This window comes from Myotis daubentonii, chromosome 10 (assembly GCF_963259705.1).
Source record: "Myotis daubentonii chromosome 10, mMyoDau2.1, whole genome shotgun sequence".
Classification (NCBI taxonomy): Eukaryota; Metazoa; Chordata; class Mammalia; order Chiroptera; family Vespertilionidae; genus Myotis; species Myotis daubentonii.
The window spans coordinates 42,761,240-42,781,966 of NC_081849.1; positions in this window are offsets into that span (position 1 = coordinate 42,761,240).

Below are 20,727 nucleotides of genomic sequence, written 5' to 3' on the forward strand. Positions count from 1 at the left end.
TATGTTGATGAATGAGTGAGATCATGTGATATTTATTTTTCTCTGACTGGCTTATTTCGCTTAGCATAATGCTCTCCAGTTCCTTCCATGCTGTTGCAAATGGTAAGAATTCCTTCTTTTTTACCACAGCATAGCATTCCATTGTGTAGATGCACCACAGTTTTTAAATCCACTCATTGGCTGATGGGCACTTAAGCTGTTTCCAAATCTTAGCTATGGTGAATTGTGCTGCTATGAACATAGGGGTGCATATATCCTTTCTGATTGGTGTTTCTAGTTTCTTGGGATATATTCCTAGAAGTGGGATCACTGGGTCAAATGGGAGTTCCATTTTTAGTTTTTGAAGAAACTCCATACTGTTCTCCACAGTGGCTGCATCAGTCTGCATTCCCAACAGCAGTGCATAAGGGTTCCTTTTTTTCTGCATCCTCACCAGCACTTGTCATTTGTTGATTTTAGTTCCTCTTGCTAAGTAGCTTCCTTTTCTCCCCCTGCCCCTGTGGCTTAAGTTTAAGCACTATGGAAGTTTGGTTTTTACATAATAGACTAGAGGCTCGGTGCATGAAATTCATGCTCCCGGGGTGGGGGTGTCCTTCAGCCTGGCCTCTCACAGTCCAGGAGCCCCATGATCAATTGCCCCGCAGAGGGAGGCCTCGCCCACCCACCACAGGTAGGTAGCCTGGGCCTCCCTCTATGGGGCAGTTGATCACGGAGCCCCATGATCAATCACCCCAAAGAGGTAGGCCCTGCCCACCCGCCCATGGCTCCATGATGGATCACCCACATAGAGGGAGGCCCTGTCCACCCGCTGCAGCCTGCTGGTCTGTGTCCTGGGCCTCCCTCTGCGGGGTGATCGTGGGGTGATGGCCGGGTCCCCAACCAATTGTATCTCACCTGCCTTGGCTGGCTTGCAACCAGTGGGAGTCATAACGTGATTGTCCTGACAGTGGTTCCACTGTTCGGCCGTTTGGTCGATTTGCATATTGCTATTTTATTATTATAGATGTCACTCTGCTTGTTGCCTGGGGTGAATAAATCAGAATTTTAAGGAGGCACTCTAAATAGTGCAACCAAAATGAGTTAATAACAATGGATAAAAGTGGTAAAGAAGCCCAGTGAGAATATTTCTCTCTGGGCTTCATTTAAGCCCTCAAAGATTTCAGCACATTTTTATGTGAGATAATAAAAGGAAGCAGCCATTTACTTTTCTAAATATGTTGAAAATCAATTTTGTTAATGAAAACATACTTTCATCATTTTGATTACAAAGCAACATCTCAAATATTTGTTATTAAAAATCAAAACTTTACACTGTAAAGTTTTCAATAGCTATCTATAAAAGTGGTATAAAGTGAGTGTGAGACCAATGTGCATTTCAATTGAGAGCTTATAGTTAAGATTTGGGTAGAAATAGAGACAATGAAAAACATAATGTGCTATATTTACCTAATGTATCACTTGACTCAACAATTTTTTTTTTGAATGACTTTCTGGTGAATGGGAGTGCTCTTCGTTTTTTAGGAAAAATGATGTTCAGTTCTCATATAAGAGGCTAAGTGAGTAAAGGTATATGTGAATGTGCCTTTTCCCTGTGGGGAAATAATCCTGCAGATTTTTCCTTAGAGATGAAGTAGTGTCAGACTGGTATTGAAATATTCCATTAGTACTGTGCATATTCATGAAAGATTAGAGAGATGAATTAAGATAGAAACCTGAAAAAATGGTCATAGCTTCAGTGATGTCATTTCTACGGTGTTGTCAAAGCCTTACAATATACGTGATGCTTGTAGAAGAAACTGCAGGAGACCTAGGTGGTGCTCTGCTTCGGCTCCTAGAAATGTTACAGGAGAGAAGTGAATCAAACCAGGGCTCCTGTGAGCTCTCTGGGAAGTCAGAGAAAAAGGGAACCTTGGAGACAGGTTTAGAGGGTAAACCTGTGTCGAACTGCCGCTGCCCTCTGCTCCCCGGGTTGCAAGTCTCATGGGGACCCTTAGAGGTTAGGAAACAATGAAAAGTTCAAGCGCACATTGAGTCTTTTTCCTGAGGACTTTTTATCTCTTTGATTTTCCTGTGGGCAAGAATCTTACAGGAGGTTCTCAGCATAATATTCATCAGCTTTCCCAGTGCATTTTTAATATGTTGACAAATCAAAATAAGCGTATAGGGTAGTTTTGGATTATTCTTGGTCTGTTTACTGTTTTACTTATATCTTTTGTTATTGTCTGGCTGTAATGGGGTTACCCTGACTTCTATTGTCCTTGGGTTTAGCTGACACAAATGACATGAATCAGGTCTCTGTTCTCCATCTCCCTGACCTGGGTGGTTTAAGCTAAATAGTTTCTGGTTAGGGAGGAGAGGTATAAACCATTTGCTTTCTAGTGTTCTTGGTTGGGGAAAAAAAGGTCTTGAGCTTCACAAGCTGGCTGTAAGTTTTTCAAATTGTTTGGCCTTGTTTAATTTTCTTGTCTCAGTTTCCCTATTTTACTTGCCCAGGAATTTTCCTAGCTTCTTATTATCCTGCCTCACTACTAGTCCTTTCAAGAAAGAAACCTAACTAATTACAACCTTAATGGACATATCATGGTGTTTGGAGTCAGACTGAAGTGTAAATCAGAATCTCACATGTGTAGTATTGGGAAAGATATGTAACCTGATGATGATATAACAAATACAGTACAAGATTGTATTCTGAGGGTTTGTATATAGAGGAATTCAGGTAATGTATGTGTATTTTTAATGTGCTATGTTTCTTTGATCTTCACTCCATTTATTTCCTAGCTCTCTCTGCTTGTTAAAGGTCTGTAATTTGCCTAAGTTCAATTATTAAATTGAGTCTAATAACAAAACTTACTTAAAAGGTTATTTTAACAAAAAATATAGCCAAGATAAAATGCAAAGTACAGGGCCTCCACACGGAAAGTAATATATGTTAGCTATTATTCCTACTACCTCTGTTATTACCAGTAGTAGTACAACTTCCTTCTACATGTCTCTTTCACAGTGTATAGTATACAGTGACCCTTCTTTGTATGCTTGGTAAAATAGATCCACTATAAAATTAATTACTTAGGGAGTAGAAATAAGGATTAAACTTGACACCTTTAAGTGTCTAGAAACTTCAAAAGAATGTTTATGAGATAAATTAGAATTTTATGAAAAGCCTGTGGTTCAAGTGTGTTTTCTCAAATGAGGTGAGTGTGTCACTGCAGCTGGTCTCCCATGTGAAGGCGGCAGATCCCAGTGAGAACAAAGCAAGAAGAGGGTTCTACGTGTCTGCAAAGGCAGCCAGATAATTTAGGAATGGTTCTCCACTGGGAGATTTTATATACTCATCACTTTCTTTTAGTCTGATATACAGGCAGTTCCTTCTAATACTCTTATTCTTGGCTCACGCGAATGATTGCTTTGCCAGAAATAAGGCCACAGCTCAGTGTTGCCAGATGGGCCACGCTCAGCATGCTCAGAAGAGGGTGGGCTCTATTTATGACACATATCATGTTTGAGAGATTTCCCTGGAATTTCACAAAAGAAGTAAAGTCCATATTGGTATTCAGCAATTATTTTGAATTGGGAAAAAAAAGGTATAGATTGTTTTTCATACTGTCAGATGACAGGACACAATGTTATGTCTACAAATAAAACCCACTGAATAAAAATAAGAATTTAGTATAAAAACCATATTCTAATTCAAGAGACGACATTCAAAACTCTGAAGTTTCTCATTTGAATAGGGATCTGCCCTAAACTTTGAAGCCTTCTACCTTATTTTATTTATCTATTTTTTATTTATTTTGTAGTTTAAAAACTAGTTAACACAATGAACCTTATATTGAGTAATGAAAAGTGGCAGGCTCTTGCCTGTATTTTGTCCAGATTTCTTATAAACAATAAGGTTTTGATGGTATTTAGACAGCACTTTGTCAGACACATCATTGAAGTAACTCGTCTACATTTCAAAATCAATTTCATTCAATAAAAGTTACAAAGTTTTCTGTTAACATTTCTCCTGAAATTTTAAGAGTGAGGCACACTCTGCAACCAACTTCTCTGACCGAGGATTTGAAATAAAGCAATAGTGATGCCTCTGGGCACTGGGGAGATACTCATGCTCTCGGCCTCTCAAGCTTCATAAGCTATAGAGGTCAGAAGGGCAATATTTTGTATCTGAAATCCATAAAAGCAAGATACACTGTTGACATACTCACTTCAAAATCTTGAAATATCACTGAGATCATGAAAGGTTTGTTTTGAAATTACTTCCCAGTGGTGGGTTCTTTATGTAGAAGGAAAGCCTGCAATTGTGTTGCTTAGGAATCTAGAGATGACACTGTGGTAATGCATCATGGTTTAGAACACAATGTCAGATGTGAGTTCCTTGAAGACAGAGATCATCTATTTTTCATATATGCATATGAAACACATAACAAAATCCCTGATCAAGAACAGACACACAAAGAATGTTTATTGAATTTAGTTAAGTTGAGTCACACTATTTCACCACGGGGTAAAAAGAATACCAGGTTGGAAATGTAGGGCAGCTACTCTTCAATGAGCATGTGCAAGAATGCCCTGAAGAACATGTTAAAGTGCAGTTTCCTTAGGCTCTCTCTCTCTCTCTCTCTCTCTCTCTCTCTCTCTCTCTCTCCACTCCACACTGATATATCTCTATATCTATCTATCTATCTATCTATCTATCTATCTATCTATCTATCTATCTATCTACCTACCTATCTATCTATCATCATCTATCTACCTATCTAGCATCTATCTATCTAATTTCCACTAAGACTAAAGTAATAATGCAAAAGAAAAATTCAAAAGTAACAGGAAAGTAAGGACAAAGAGAAATGGTAAAGAAAAACCTTAGGCACTGAGAAGTAAACTATATCATGTCTTATTAGCTGCCAAACAAAATAAATATTTTCATATCTGTCTCATGTAGAATTGAATATGAGACATAAATATAAAGAAGCGGAACTTGCTGGGAAGCTTCCATGTAGCAAGTCAGGGGAGTTCCCCCCCCCACCCCGGGACATGTTACCCTCGTTTAAAATGCTATTTTAAAATAATTCTGTATTCCTGTTGCTTAGGAAATATCTCCCATTGTAATTTTTTCAAAGAAGTCTTCTCTCTCCAGCCCCATGTGGAGTCAACCTCAGTGAATAATTTGAACAAGAGAAAGGGAAGACAGAGGGTTAATAGAAAAAGGTAGCAGAGGCTTGCAACACAGCACGCCATTTCTCAGTATCTTCCAGGATACGCACATGACACATGTGTGTCTATACTTAGACAACTCTTGGTCATGGGCTAAGATTATTTTACAAAAACTAAACTTTCCATGCTTTGTTTGTTTTGCAAGTTATGTGAATTGACTACTTAGAACACATGATAAATTTACTTTGTAGACCTTGTAAAACAATGTACCCTACAGGGATTTACACTGAATTCCAATGATTGTCTAGTTTTAGGAATCCTCATAAATCCTGAGCTCACCAAATATAACATACCACACCAGTCTGCTGTGAGCCACTCCAAACTGGGTCCAAAGATGTCGTTAGCAGTTAAAGTTGCATTATGTGAGCGAGTAAAAGTTGAATGTGAGTAAAAGTTGGCTTTTGGTTAAATGTTTCATGTGATTTAATTATTAGTTTCAAACTCATCAAGTGAATATTTCATCCATAGACATGTGTATTTTAGTTATATTTGGCTGCATTTAATTAGCTGAAAATGTTTTATGGTATATTTTATAGTCAGTAATTTCTTTCTTTTTATTAAAAATTCTTAGTTGTGAAAAAAAATACCATTCCCTAAATACTGGCTAAATCTACAGATTGCAGTTAACTGTTCTATAGGTTTTATTTCAGCTGCTTTTCTTTCTCTCATAGCTGATGTGATGTCAGTATCAATCTCTCCTGATAAAGCCAGTGCAATTGTACCAAGGACAGATCCTAGACTGCACAGGGAAGTGAAATTAATAGAAAACCATGTCACTGCACAGAAAAGCATTTTGGGGGTGAAGTTCTTGCTGAATTCATTGGAGGAAAGTGATGTCTTTCAAATTAAATTGATATTTAATTAATCACTGCATGAAAGCTGTTGTTAAAGACTAAACATTGAATAAGTGTGAATTACAGCACCTATTTTTATTCAAATAGTAATAAAAAGAAGTGCTATGCAGCCTGGCTAGTGTGGCTCAGTGATTGAGCATTGGCCTATGAACCAGGAGGTCATGGTTCTATTTTGGTCAGGGCACATGTTGTGGCTCAGGTTGCAGGCTCAATCCCCAGTGGGGGTGTGCAGGAGGCAGCCAGTCAATGATTCTTTCTCATCATTGATGTTTCTATCACTCTCTCCCTCTCCCTTCCTCTCTGAAATCAATAAAAATATATTTTTTAGAAAAAGAAGTGGTATGCAGAAATGACCATTCTAAGGTAGATCAGATAGTGTAGGAAAAGAAAGGTCAGAGATGATAAAGCAGAGAGGATTATGACCTCCAGCCTATAGCTGTGTAATATTTCTCTAATTTTGAATGAGGAAAGGTTGAATGAAACTTTTTAGCAGAAACACAGCATATTGCATTTATTAGTGTACATATCATTACTGTAACTATATCATAAACTATAAGTTTTTTCCCCCTCGGGAGTTTGTTTTTTTTTTTAACTCTATCAAATCCTGAATAAAACAGTTTTTAGATGTTTTTGGTAGCTAGATCTATGGACCAGTTGGGCCATAGCACACATTTGAGATGGAATATTTTATTGTGCAATTAGGAAGAAAAGGAAAAACAGCATTTTTTCTTTTGTTCTTAGCCCAATTGGGCATGTCTGTACTGAATGACAGTTGAGAAAGCACCAGACTGAGACTTAGTCTGTTTTCACCTCTTACTGCTGCATCTAACCAGCTTGGATCATCTAGACCATGGATTTTCAACTGGTATTCCACAATAATTTTTAAAACATGAAATACCTGACTATAAAGTCAGGGCACTGACCTGTTTTCCCTTTGATTGTCCAAAAAACCAAAAAATAACTAAAGCCAATACAGCAATATTGTTTCGGTATGAATAAATCAAAATGATACCTATTTTTTGTCAAATTGGCAAAAACACATTTTTTGGTGTGATGCAGAATTTTAGTAATTAGTTTACATGTGCCATGAGATGAAAAAGGTTAAAAATCACTGATCTAAACTAAGGCATGTAGGCGAGGCAGGTAAATTTTCTTTTATTTATACAAGTCTTTGACATTTCTCTTTCTTTAGGAGTTAGACTTGATCAAATTATACAATTTGATCAAGAGTCAAAGTTTCCTTATATATACAATAAGTATAATAGTGGTACCTAATTAATAGTGTTGAGGAAGGATTGATATGTGAAGAGCAGTGAATGGTTTCTGGCAGATAAAATATGCACACAAAAACAGAGTGAGGGAGAATAGCAGGGTGATCCAGAGCATAACTCTATTAGAATTTGACTGTGGGTTCAAATCAAGACCCACCCCCCCAAATACTAATGGTGTGAGCTGATTTCTCCAAACCTTCTTGATTTTCTTTTGTGTAAAAAGGAGATAGAAGTAATATCTACTTCATCAAGACATTTCTAGGGATTCATTGAAAATACATATGTAAAAGATTTAGGACAGCTTTGTAAAATGTAGCTTTTTTTTAAAATTATCAATATGGAATAATTGTGAAATGTGTTTTACTCCCTACATAAAGTAGTTTTGGTTGTATTCAAGTAGTGTAATTTAAAAGTTTTATCATGTTGATTTATGAGTAAAATGGTTAAACACAACAATCTGTGTTCTTGAGTTAGTGCTCAAAACAGAGTGTGAATTCTTCAGAGAGTTTAATGTACAAGGAAAAGCATCTATAAGGCATCTTATTATTACTGTGTCATGCATCATAATGTTACACATTCCCTAAATATAAAACTCCCTTCTAGAAATAATCAACAGTAATGTGATATTGGAGGCATATCTTGATTTCTAAAAAAGAAGAAAATTCAAATTGCCATGCAAACATACAAAATCTGTAATAATTGAGGTGATTGATTGCTCATTATAAAAAGTTTTGTTTTATATTGTTTACAATCATGCAATTTCATACATTATGAAATAAAAATACCTAATTTCTCTAAATAAAGGTGGCTGCAATCATGTGATTTCTGTGATTCCAGGCCCTATGAACAAAAACTGACTAATTATTTGGAATTATGTACAATGAAATATTCTATTAGACTAGAGGCCTGGTGCATGAAAATTTGTGCACTGGGGGTTGGGAGTCCTTCAGCATGGCCGGCCCCCTCTCACAGTCCTGGAGCCCTCAGGGGATGCCCCTCAGTGGGAGGTGACCAGGCCAATCAGGGGAAGGTGCTGCCCCCATCACCCTGCCTCTGCTGCCACTGCTGGCTGCAGCAGCTGCCTGCCCTCAGCCTTCCCAGCCACTGTGGCTTTATCTGGAAGGACATCCAGAAGAATATTCAGCTGTCCAGCCTAATTAGCATATTATGCTTTTATTGTTATAGGTGTGTCCCCATGGTACAGCGCTCAAGAAGGAATCAGCTCAGTTCTGTGTCCCATTTGTCTGTTTTCTTAACCTTCTTCTGTGCATTAGAAACCTATTAAGGCAACCAATTAAGTTTGGGACCCCAGACATTCTTCACTGCCTAATCTATTTATTTTCCTCTTTCTCTTTGCTGCAGTCACCAAATGAGACTTCATAACAGCTACTTTCCATTAATGTCCTTAATCCAGGAACCCTCATGAGTGCATTTGTAAGATCCACATAGTTCCTGATGGCCTGCTTCATAATTAGCTTTATGCATATTTTATATATTTTGTATTGGCCTTTTCAGTGCCCTTTCTATCTTAAAAAAGAAAATATGTTCCACTGGTAAACTGCGATAATAGTGTCAAATGATAGTTTACAATGGAGGGAGAATGTATTCATGGAAACTTTTTTGGAAGGCATTCATTTTCCAAATATTAAAATGTAAATCACCTAAAGTTATATGCATACCATTTAGCCTGATTATGAATAATAATGTTTTCTATTCACAGTTTTCCTCATTATACTGTCTGTCTCTTGTCCATCTGTTCTCCATTTTGCGATGCCAATCCAGATGGGACTACAGAAATTTATAGATGGAGACGAGTAAAAGGAAGTCCTGCTACATTAACCAGATTTTATGTTAGTTTCAAAACGAGAAGAGTGTTCTGGAAAGCCAAGAGGAATATCTTTCTATAAAAAGGCCAAATGGCTATTGAAAACTTTCTTTAGGCAGCTTTGAGCACATTTTTTTCTCGGATTGATTTTGATTCAGATAATAAAGAGAAAGATAATGATTTTGCAGAAAGTTTTTTTCTAATGCAATGTGTCTGTGATAAGGCAGTGAGTTTTCTGACAGGAGAAAATTTGAATGTAGAGTCTTAAAAACAGATCCTCACTATTATATACAGTATTTAGTCTATTCAGATTGGATGGTAAATTATACCTCTTGGCTTTTTCTATGTTTTTTTTGTTGTTCGTTTGTTTGTTTTTTGGCCCTTATAAAATGCAAAATGACCCATACCTGGTTTTCAAAGCAACAGTTAATTGAATGTGAAATTAATGCTAGCATAGAAAATAATTCTATTTACTTGGTACTAAATTTTGAATCATGCAGTTGTAAATAATGTATTAATAAATCAACTATGATGCTATTAACAATAAGCTCTTTCAGGAAATGCATGTAAAGTACATCATTTGATAAATATGCTCAATTTCCTTTGGGAGAGGATATTTCTGCCTGAGAGAGCTGCCATAACACCTCAATTTTAATCCTATTTCCAAAACTATATTATCTTGGGAAAACCATGAATTATTAATGAGTCACTGTTTGGTGTTTTTTTTTTTTTTGCTATGTTCAATAGTGTGAACTTAATGCAATTAACTTTCAACTAATATAAAAGGTTGTGTCTTACATGAGGTGTGCCTAATCAAAATGGCCTCATTAAGTTTTTTTTATAAAAAATTTCTTTGAAAATAAATTACTTCCCAATTTTAGTAATTCTTTGATACCACTGAAGCCATATCTATTTTATTTGTAGGAAAAAATAACTTTAGCATGAAAAGTCATTTAATTATAAATGACTTATTTATGATGCATCATAAATAGGCATCATAAATATTTTGTACATACAGCCTAACATTTCATTTTAAGAGAAAAAAAATAATGAACCTAGAGTTTGGAGGGAGTAGACCAAAACAACCCACCATAAGCATGTGAACTATATGAAAGTTATCATACCTATCCTTGAAAAAAATACCATTCTATCTCAGAATATATGTGTGTGTTTTTCCAGCGCAAAAAAATAAATAGCATTTAGATTGCTTGTCAATTAGTTAACATATTTCCCAAAAAATCTTTAAGTGAAATTTAAAAAGATGTATTTAGTTAGTCTATAAAGAAACTTGTACTTTTATCGTCTTTACAACCAATATTATCTTTTGCAACAGTTAGTGCTAATTTAATACAGATTTAAAAATAAATATTTATTATTGTAAAAATTGTAATTGCATAAAATCAGAGGTTAAGCTTCATGCCTCTTTATTAGCATGAGCTCCCTCTACCACCCTGGCAGAGACCCTAGCAATGTACTCACATGGTCTTATAGTTTTATTAAGATTTACCAAAGTAGGGTACTAAAATCACTTGAGATTATTGTCTCCTCGCTCCAACTTCTGCGTTAAGTGGCTTTGCAGTAGCTATGGGCATTTCTGGAATCTGCTGGAGAGAATATATGGGATACATTTTTGTTTGGGTTTAGTAGGTTATTTTTTTGGCAATCACTTTGTGATTTGGCCATGACTTCTATACATAATTTATTGCTCACCATTCCCTTCCTGAAATATTTTCCAGAACTGCTGTGCCAACTTGCCCAACATTGTGGCATGGAGATACAAAGCCAAAAATCATACTGAGATATATATATATACAACCTGTCCGACAGCACCTAGGTCTTGGTGTGTAGGGAGTGAGAACATTACAAGGTGAGAAATGTATGGAGCCGGTTGCCGATGTTTGTAAAAATATTTTTTATTGATTTACACTCAGGTTAAAACAAAGTTCTTTCCTTTAGTCATATATTCAACTGTGCCCCAAAAACTTAGAACTCAATAATAATAATAATAATAATAATAATAATAATAATAATAATGACAACTGCAACTCTTTCTCTACAGAAGCTATTAAAAAGGCATTATTACATGAAAAGTTAGTTATAAGCCCAAATCTGTAGGGCAAGATGCATTTTAAAACCATGCCAGGCAGATAACTAAATTAAAAAAAAAAAAAACGTACATTATTTTTCAGGATTTTTTAAAGTTTTTGGTATATGTCAGCTTTTTTAAAAAAATTCTTTATTGTTTAAAGTATTACATAAGTCTCCCTTTTTCCCCATTGACCTCTCCCCGCTGCCCCCATCACCCAGAACATGCCCTCACCCCCCTACTGTCTGTATCCATTGGTTTTGCTCATATGCTTGCATACACGTTCTTTGGTTGATCTCTTACCCCAACCACCGCCTTCCTTTGTAGGTTAGACAGTCTGTTTGATGCTTCTATGACTCTGGGTCTGTTTTTGTTCAACAGTTTATGTTGTTCATTATATTCCACAAATGAGTGAGATCATGTGATATTTACCTTTCTCTGACTGGTTTATTTTGCTTAGAATAATGCTCTCCAGTTCCATCCATGCCATTGCAAATGGCAAGAGTTCCTTCTTTTTTAAGCAGCGTAGAATTCCATTGTGTAGGTGTACCACAGTTTTCTAATCCACTCATCTGCTGATGGGCACTTAGGCTGTTTCCAAATCTTAGCTATCGTAAATTGTGCTGCTATGAATATAAGGGTGCATATATCCTTACTGATTGGTGTTTCTGTTTTCTTAGGATATATTCCTAGAAGTGGAATTACTGGGTCAACTGGGATTTCCATTTTTAATTTTTTGAGGAAACTCCATACTGTCTTCCATAGTGGTCGCACCAGTCTGCATTCCCACCAACAGTGCACGAGGGTTCATTTTCTCCACATCCTCACCAGCACTTGTTTTGTTGATTTGTTGATGGTAGCCATTCTGAAAGGTGTGTGATGGTACCTCATTGTCATTTTGATTTGCATCTCTCCGATGATTAGTGACTTTGGGCATGTTTTCATATGTCCCTTGGCCTTCTGTATGTCCTCTTTCCAAAAGTGTCTATTTAGGTCCTTTGCCCATTTTTGATTGTATTGTTTATCATCCTTTTGTTAAGTTGTATGAGTTCCCTATTAATTTTGGAGATTAAACCCTTACTGGATATGGCAATTGTTTGATTTATTTTACCATTATAAATAAATCTTCATTGTCATACTGAAATTTATAGTTTTGTATTTTTAAAGAGAATCCCACAATTTGTGTAAGCTATAGTCCTCATAAAACTGGATCTCGTTTTATAAATATTAATTAATTGATACCCTTCTTGGTTATACTACCATTGAAAACATGTATGTGAAAAATCAAATTTATGTCTGTGATCTCTCTAATAATGAGTCTTGAGAAAGGTTTAGGGGTAATCACAACAGTCTCACAGGAAGAAAGCTAATTCCATTTAGCTTTCTAGCTTTCTAATTAGCTTTCTAGCAATGACTATTTACCACTTACTGCTTTGCCTATATTAATTTATTCATCACTATAAACTCATAAGAAAGATTCTATCATAATATAATTTCTCATTAAATAAGTGAGAAAACTTGCACAGAAAGGATCGGAGATTTTCCCAAGCTTATACAGCTGGAAATCTGAATTTAGACAGAATACTCTAGTATCCACTGTGCATACTACCTGTCATGTTATCGTCTTTCATATAGTAGCAGATTCTCAGATTTTAGACATGCTGGGAATTGCTTAGCCAGCTTAGCTTAGCAGCTGTTTTGTTGTTCTGTTTCATTTTCCTCTCAGACTTAGGGAATGGGATCACACAGCCCAAATGTCCATGAGGGTGGGGTCTCCTCCCCACGTGAGATTGGATGCAGCGTTCACACCAGTATATGTATATATTTTTTTGAAAATTCACCCAGGTGATTCTGTGACACCTTTTAGATGACAAATAGAATAATAATATGAATGTAACAACAGACTCTGAAACATTGACAGAAATCAAAATTCTTAGAAAGAATTGGCATCTTCTTTTCTGCCATTGCCTCACTTTGCTATCTCCACAGTGACATGTTCTTCCTAGTTTATAAAAAGGGATGAGCTTACACCTAACATCCTAGAGAAAATTATACATAGAACTTACACAGTCTTGGTTAGACAGTGAGTACTCAATAATGATTCAGTAGTACCTGCTCAACCTTTGAAACATAGTTCCAATTTCTAAATTTATAAATTAAAACAGGCAACAAAATATAGTATACTATTTAGGTATATGTAAAAAAACAAACACTTGGAAATAATAAAATTTAGAATAGTAGTTATCTCTGTGATGGACAGTGGGGAAGGATAGGAGAAAGGAAGAGATAGGAGGGCTAGGTACATGGAAACTACCAATCATATGTCAGTTTGATTTAATTTAGGGTTAAATGATGGTTCTTGAGTGTTCCTTATTTCTGTAAAAACAAATAAATGGGATTAAAATTAGATGCAGCCAAACTAAAGAGTATATTATTTAGGTATACACATATATGATAAAACTTATTTTTAAAGAGCTTTGCATAGGCCCATGATGAGAGTGTATTATGAGTCAAGTGTTATGTTTTCATGCACTTGGAAAGCTTCTGATATAGTAGGTCAGTCCCGGCCCCAGTATGGGTGGATATCCTCACATAGTTTTCTTCCTATGTTCTTAGTGCCTCTGGCTTTACATGAAACGCTAGAGACCCAGTGCACAAATTCGTGCATGGGTGGGGTCCCTAGGCCTGGTGGGCAATCAAGGCCTATGCGGGGGCCAGCCGGCTGTGGGGAGGGGCCGCGGGAGGTAGGCTGTGGGAGTGCACTGACCACCAGGGGGCAGCTCCTCTGTTGAGTGTTGGCCCCCAGGTGGTCAGTGCGTGTCATAGTGACTGGTTGACTGGCCATTCCAGTTGTTCAAGCAGTTTGGTCGTAATGGTTGCTTAGGCTTTTATATATATAGATAATAAGCAGGAGTTCCTGTTTAGCCAATGAATGAATGAATGAATGCTGGCTATTATGTTCATTAGGTATATCATTTACTATTTAGTAACTCAAGTCTCTCAGAGTGTATAATCATTTTAACATATTTACCATGAAGTAACATGAAGAGCCTTAATAAATGTGGTCTGCTCCATCCATCTGAAAATTTTTAAAAATGCCACTGTGCTATTAAGATTATGTAGATCTTAATAAATTCATTGGATTCCAAGATCCTATTATTCTTCTTTCTTTTCCATTTTCCTATCCTTTTGCTTTGAAAACAACCTATTGTTAGTACGCTTATAATATAAATCCTGGATATGTGTCAAAAACATGGTGCAATTTAATAGCTCTATGAAAACATGATTTAGACTATGTTGGTTTTGGATACTTCTCATTAAAGTTCAATGTTAGGGCTATCATATGAATAAGATGTGTTGTTATTAACAAGGTATATGATTATAAGTTTTTCTTATTACTGAAATTCTTGACTTCTGATCAAATTGGATATGCTTCAATTAGTTTCTCTTGTATGACTTAGTATCAACTTTCTCTTGTACATTTAATTAAAACTGGTGTTGTGCTTTAAAATTCAACTTGCCTTCTGTAATCAGAACAAAAATGGTAATTATTAGAAAACTTATCAGGTCTTCCTTTAGCCACACAAGGAGGCCACAATTTTCTTTAATCATCATTCATTAATACCTTAAATCCAATATTACCAAGTAAGTATATGTGTGCATACGAATCAACATCTTAGCCAAAACCTTTAAAATTTTGTAAGGCAAATTATAACATAGAGGTATGCCATGAGCAAAATGTATTTTTCATTTATCCCCAACCCTTGATTTTCTCCTTCATATTCAAAGTCTTTCAAAACTCTTTCCACTTGTTCCTCAACCTAGTACCTCAGGGTCTCCCTATTTGTTGGTTAATCATACTTTTCCATTTGTGTTAATGTTTTATAAGCAGTAACTCAAAATTTCACACCCTTCTGGCTAACAAATTTCAATAAAATTATTTTTTTTTCCTCTAGGCCAAAGGCAAAAGTTGTGCAGTTGTAAGTATTGTAGCAAGGTACCCTAGAAAGTTATTTTCTGGTTTAAGAAGTCTTTGGTATTTAAGATAATTAAGACAATTCTGAGTGGTTAAATGATAAAGTAAGAGAAGTAAAACAATGCTACCTTTATGTTTGGAGGGGAAATTCTGAGGGTGATTTTTTTCTAAGTGTAAGTTCTGGTGTGTATAGAAAAGACTAAGGCAATAAAACCCAGCTCTCATGGTAAATAACATCTTTTTGGCCCTTTAGTTGTAGGCAAAGTACAAGAAGTGCTAAAATATAGCCAGTCTCTATCCCCACTGAAACAACCTGGTTTTAGAAATACAGGGGAGGAAAAAAAGAAGTCACTGGTTAAATATACTAATGCTGGGGCTTTCAAACTGTAACAGCGAAAGCAATTGTGGAAAGGCCATCATTCGAATCATTTAACAGAAGAAAGCAATTGGCACTATTCTGTGGGGAGTTATGCTTTGTGTGTGAAAGCACGGGGGGGAATAGAATGGGCCAGTGGGCACTTTTCAGTTGTAGGTTCTATAATACTATGGCTCGTTTCTAGCTTCTTTTGGAAAGAAAAATGGTTTCTTTTATGGCCCATAGAGCTTTATTCCTGGAGTTGAGTTTCATGCTACTCAATACTTTCAGACATTGCCTGTCTGGGACCTGAGACAGCGAAGTGAAGTAGCAGAATGACTACAGTTTTGTGGCTCTGTGAAGTCAAAAGTTCCATCAAAACGTCAATTGCATTAGGTTATTTGGCCACTGTGATAACCAAGTCACAGCATTGTCATTCAAATGTTTAGATACCCTTGAATAGAATTGCAATTATGTCCTCATATTTATTTTAAGTAGAAATATCGTTAGGAATGCATGAAATGGGGTAGGTTTGTAATGTAATGGAGTGGAAACAAAGGTATTTTTTTCTTTTCTGACCATTTATCAGATAATATTTTAATAATATTAGGGGTTTTTTAAGGTCCACCATTTACTCACTGTCTACTATAAATGGACTCTATTTATTATTTATAACCTCACATTCAGAAAGAGCTTTGCAATACATTCTACTATATTTTATGAAGCCTTGACATGGTAGTCCTGATATAATAGATGAGATCATTGAGTAATATGCCTAGCCTGCATAACGGCTAAAGATAAAGACATGTTTAGGCCTTTGAAGTTAAAGTGCAAAAAGCCAAAACAGAAAAAAATAAAGAGTGGCAATGCAGTATGTATGTATGCACAATGGACATAAAAAATAATTATCTCTACCAGAGAATGGCATCACATGCTGTAATCATGAAGTGAATATAACTATTGAAAGAGGAATGTTTTGTGTGACAGCATTAATAGTATATCTATAATGTGTGTGTAAAATAATACACTAGTATGCTACTATCCAGTGTAAATATAGCTACTTCTTACTCTTTTACTATAATAGAGCATATATAGGAATATGTCTAGTAAATATGTTTTACTCATCAGCCCACTATGTAATGCCAAAAAAAATTAGGAAAGAATTCATAGTCAGTTCAATTTTAATCAAGTTCTAAAATTCTTTAATTTTATTCTCAAAACAATCACATGTACTTTTATATTTAATTTTGTTTTACCTTTCCTTATTTTATGTTTATTATTTAATGCTTTTCATTTATGTTCTCATTTTTTATTGAAATATAATTGACATACCATACACACACACACACACACACACACACATATATATATATGTCTATTTTGAAATGATTACCACATTAAGTCTAGTAAACATCTATCCACATACACAGTTACAATTTTTTTATGGTGACAACTTTTAAGATTTATTCTCTTAGCAACTTTGAAATATACAATACAGTATTATTAGCTGTAGTTACCATGCTATACATTACATCGCCAGGATACCACAAGCTGCTTGCATTCTATAGCTTTTGAGTGAAACCCAGTTGCACACATTAAAAGCCAATTGGTCACTAGTCACTGGGCTGTCCTAGGATGACTGACTGTCATTATTTACTCAGAGCATAGGAGTTTTCCAGGAAATGGAAATTTCAGTGCTAAAACTAGGCCATTCCCTGGAAAAGCAGGAAGGTTGGTCACCCTAATTATGTACTTACTTGTCATCTCTAAATGTGAGAGGGGGTTTCAAACACGTAAGTGCACATTGAACAAGATATAAGGAATCTGCTTGGTTTTTCATTCAATTGGCAAATATAATTTGTCATGCTCTCACTTCAGAAAATATAGATATCAAAAAGAAAACAAAAAAACAAAGAAAGTACATGACTTATGATAAAATATTATAGAATAGGGAAAAGATAACATAATGAAACATATAATTTCTAAACAAATAGAAAGTTTGGGGGTTATGCAAATAAAATGTAGGAATCTAGATTCATATGAAACATGATTAAGAGTCAAAAGAGGAAACACTGTATCAGAATAAGACATAACTTGAAGAAACTGACTTGAGATGCAAACAGTATGAGCTGATATTAAAAAGAAGCAAATAAAAGAGACCTTTCAAAATTAGCAATATAGCTTGAACAAGTTAAAAAGTAAGACAGCATTGGTAGCAGAAAAGAGTGGCATCTGCAGAATGGCAAAGTAAATTAGTAATGTAAAAGGAAAATTAGATTTCCCCAAATGTAGACTAAAACAGAAACCTGTGTAAAGGGTGGGCAAATATGACAGGCAGGGAATGAAAATGGCTGAAATTCAACCCAAGAATTGTTGTCATTGTAGAGTAGAGAATAAGATATGGGAATTGGAACAATAGTCAAAACAATGTTTATAAGAAACATTTCTGAGTTAAAGTGCACCTTAGTATACAGAATGATGTACTTATTTTTATTCACATAAAAATCACAACTGTTAGTATCTTGGAAATTTATTGAATTACAATTTTTAGTATGAAAATGTTTAAATATACAGAAAAGTTACAAGTATAGTAAAATGAAACCTGTATACATCTTATCTAGATTCCACAGTTGATAGGATTTTATTTTTATACATACAAAAGTTTATATGTGTGTGTGTGCATGCACTTATGCTGCACAAGTACCCAGGTGGAAAAATATTTTATTACGAAGGAACACAAAACTAGTTGGCTTCAAGATTCTCTTTTGTGAATCAAATTGACGGAAGACAAGGGAACAATATCTGCAGTGTCTTAAGAGGGAAAGAACATGATCCAATTATTTTATGCCCAACTGAATACTCTAATAAATACAGAGAACAGAAGGAGATTTTTATGTAATTGATATATCAGAAAATATATCATCTACTGTGGCCATCAAAATAATAAATAAAGCAAAACTTGTTTAAAAACATATGTTAGAAAAATTGAGAAATAAATAATATTAGGAATTTAAGAATGCAACTTAGGAAAATGGACTGAGATAAACATGGGAAGCAGTCATATTATGGTTAACTCTGACGTGAATTTGTCAAAACAATTCTTTATAGAGAATGTAGGTCCTAAAAATAATGATTACATTTGGAGGTAAGGGTTTATAAACTATTAAAGCCCATTAGTAGAAAGATTGCATAAAAAGTTCAGGAGAGTTAAAGCATCTACACTAATAAAAGAGAAAAATGGTAATTGGCGTACGACGATACCCTTTTCATTGGCTAATCAGGGCTATATGCAAATTAACTGCCAACTAAGATTGGCAGTTAACTGCCAACTAAGATTGGCAGTTAACTGCCAACAAGATGGCGGTTAATTTGCATATGTAGGCACAATGCAGGGAGGCGAAAGGGAAAGCAGGAAGAAGCCCCCTGCCACTGACAGTGATCGGAAACCCAGGGGGGAGCTAAGAGCTGGGGGGCAGGGCAAAGGCGGCCCCCCAGCCATGATCGGAGAATCAGGCGCCTTTGCCGCCCTGGCCAGTGATAGCAGGAAGTAGGGGTGGAGCCAGCGATGGGAGCTGGGCACGGTTGAAGCTGGCAGTCCCAGGAGCTAGGGGTCCCTTGCCTGGGCCTAAAGCGAAGCCCACGATTGTGGGGCCGCTGCAGCTGTGGGTCCCCGCTGCCCGGGCCGGACGCCTAGGCCAGAGGCGTCAGGCCTGGGCAAGGGGCCGATCCTGCGATTGGAGGGTGATGGGGGTTAATGCCTGAGGGCTCCCAGTATGTGAGAGGGGGCAGGCTGGGCTGAGGGACACTCCCCCCCACACACACACCCAGTGCACGAATTTTGTGCACCGGGCCCCTAGTAGTATAATATTGTGGTATATAGAGGAATAAGAAGGTGCAACTTTATTTTTATAAAATAGAAATGGAACTTTAGGAATACTTGGAAAATAATTAAAAACATAAAAACCAAAATTATTAAAAAGTGACAGAAAACACACAAAAAAATCACACAGATGTAAATCTTTATGACAATGAGTCTCTATTAAAGAAGAATATTACCAAATAATTATACCAAATTGACATCTATCTTATATGATCATAATAAGTCTTAGGAAATGTAATGAAAAAGAGATTTATTTATAACAGAAATAAACACACAAAAATCACAAAAAAAAGAGTCCAGGATACAATGTAAAGATCTAATAAATACATGTAATCTTCCAGAAATATAATAAGTACTAGGAGTAGAATATGAGTTTATAATTTAATTAGAAAAAAGATTGAAGAAAAACTCTAGCATGATGAGTGTTAGAAAAGGGAAAATACAGGGCATTAAGTTAGCAGATGACCTTGGTGCAAATGGCTACATTCTATATTTTATTAGTAAGAAATTCTAGAAAAGGCAAAGCTGTAGTGATAAGGAAGTGATGAGTATTTTCCTGAGGCTGAGGAGAAGGAAAGGGGATTGACTAAAAACAATAGTAACAACAACAACAAGACTTGAGAAAACTTTGTTGGAATGATAAAAATGCTCTATATCAGCAATTTTCATCTCATGGAACACATAAACTAATTACTAAAATTCTGTGGCACACAAAAAATATATATGTTTTGCCAATGTGACTCAAAAATAGGCATTTTTATTGGTTTAAAAAATAATATTAGTAATTACCTACCCTTTTGCTAAAAAAATCAGATGCCTACAGTTGTATATAAGAATTTTTGGTAACAAGAATTAATCAGATGCAACCTTATTATGAGATATGAACAATAAAATACAACTCTATTACATGACCTATGTATTTGTGATTTAAGACAGTGCTAAAAATACCTAAGTGTAAATGATGAAATTTTTCATATTGTGTCTCTATAACACTAAAAATTATGAGGCCTTACATACCACTAAACTTTTCACATGTGTGAAATAAAAACTCATATAATATAAAGTATAATTTATTAATAAAGTATATTTTATTATTTATGAAAAAATAAAAATATTTCCTAATAAAAAAGGCAATAGTTCTACTTCTTCTGAGCTGTATTGCCTAAACCATGTGTGGTAACTATAAAACTACCCAGTCATTGTTTCTGGCTATGGGAAACACAGTGCCCAAGATCTCACCTGCTGTCCTCTGGGTCCCCCATCATG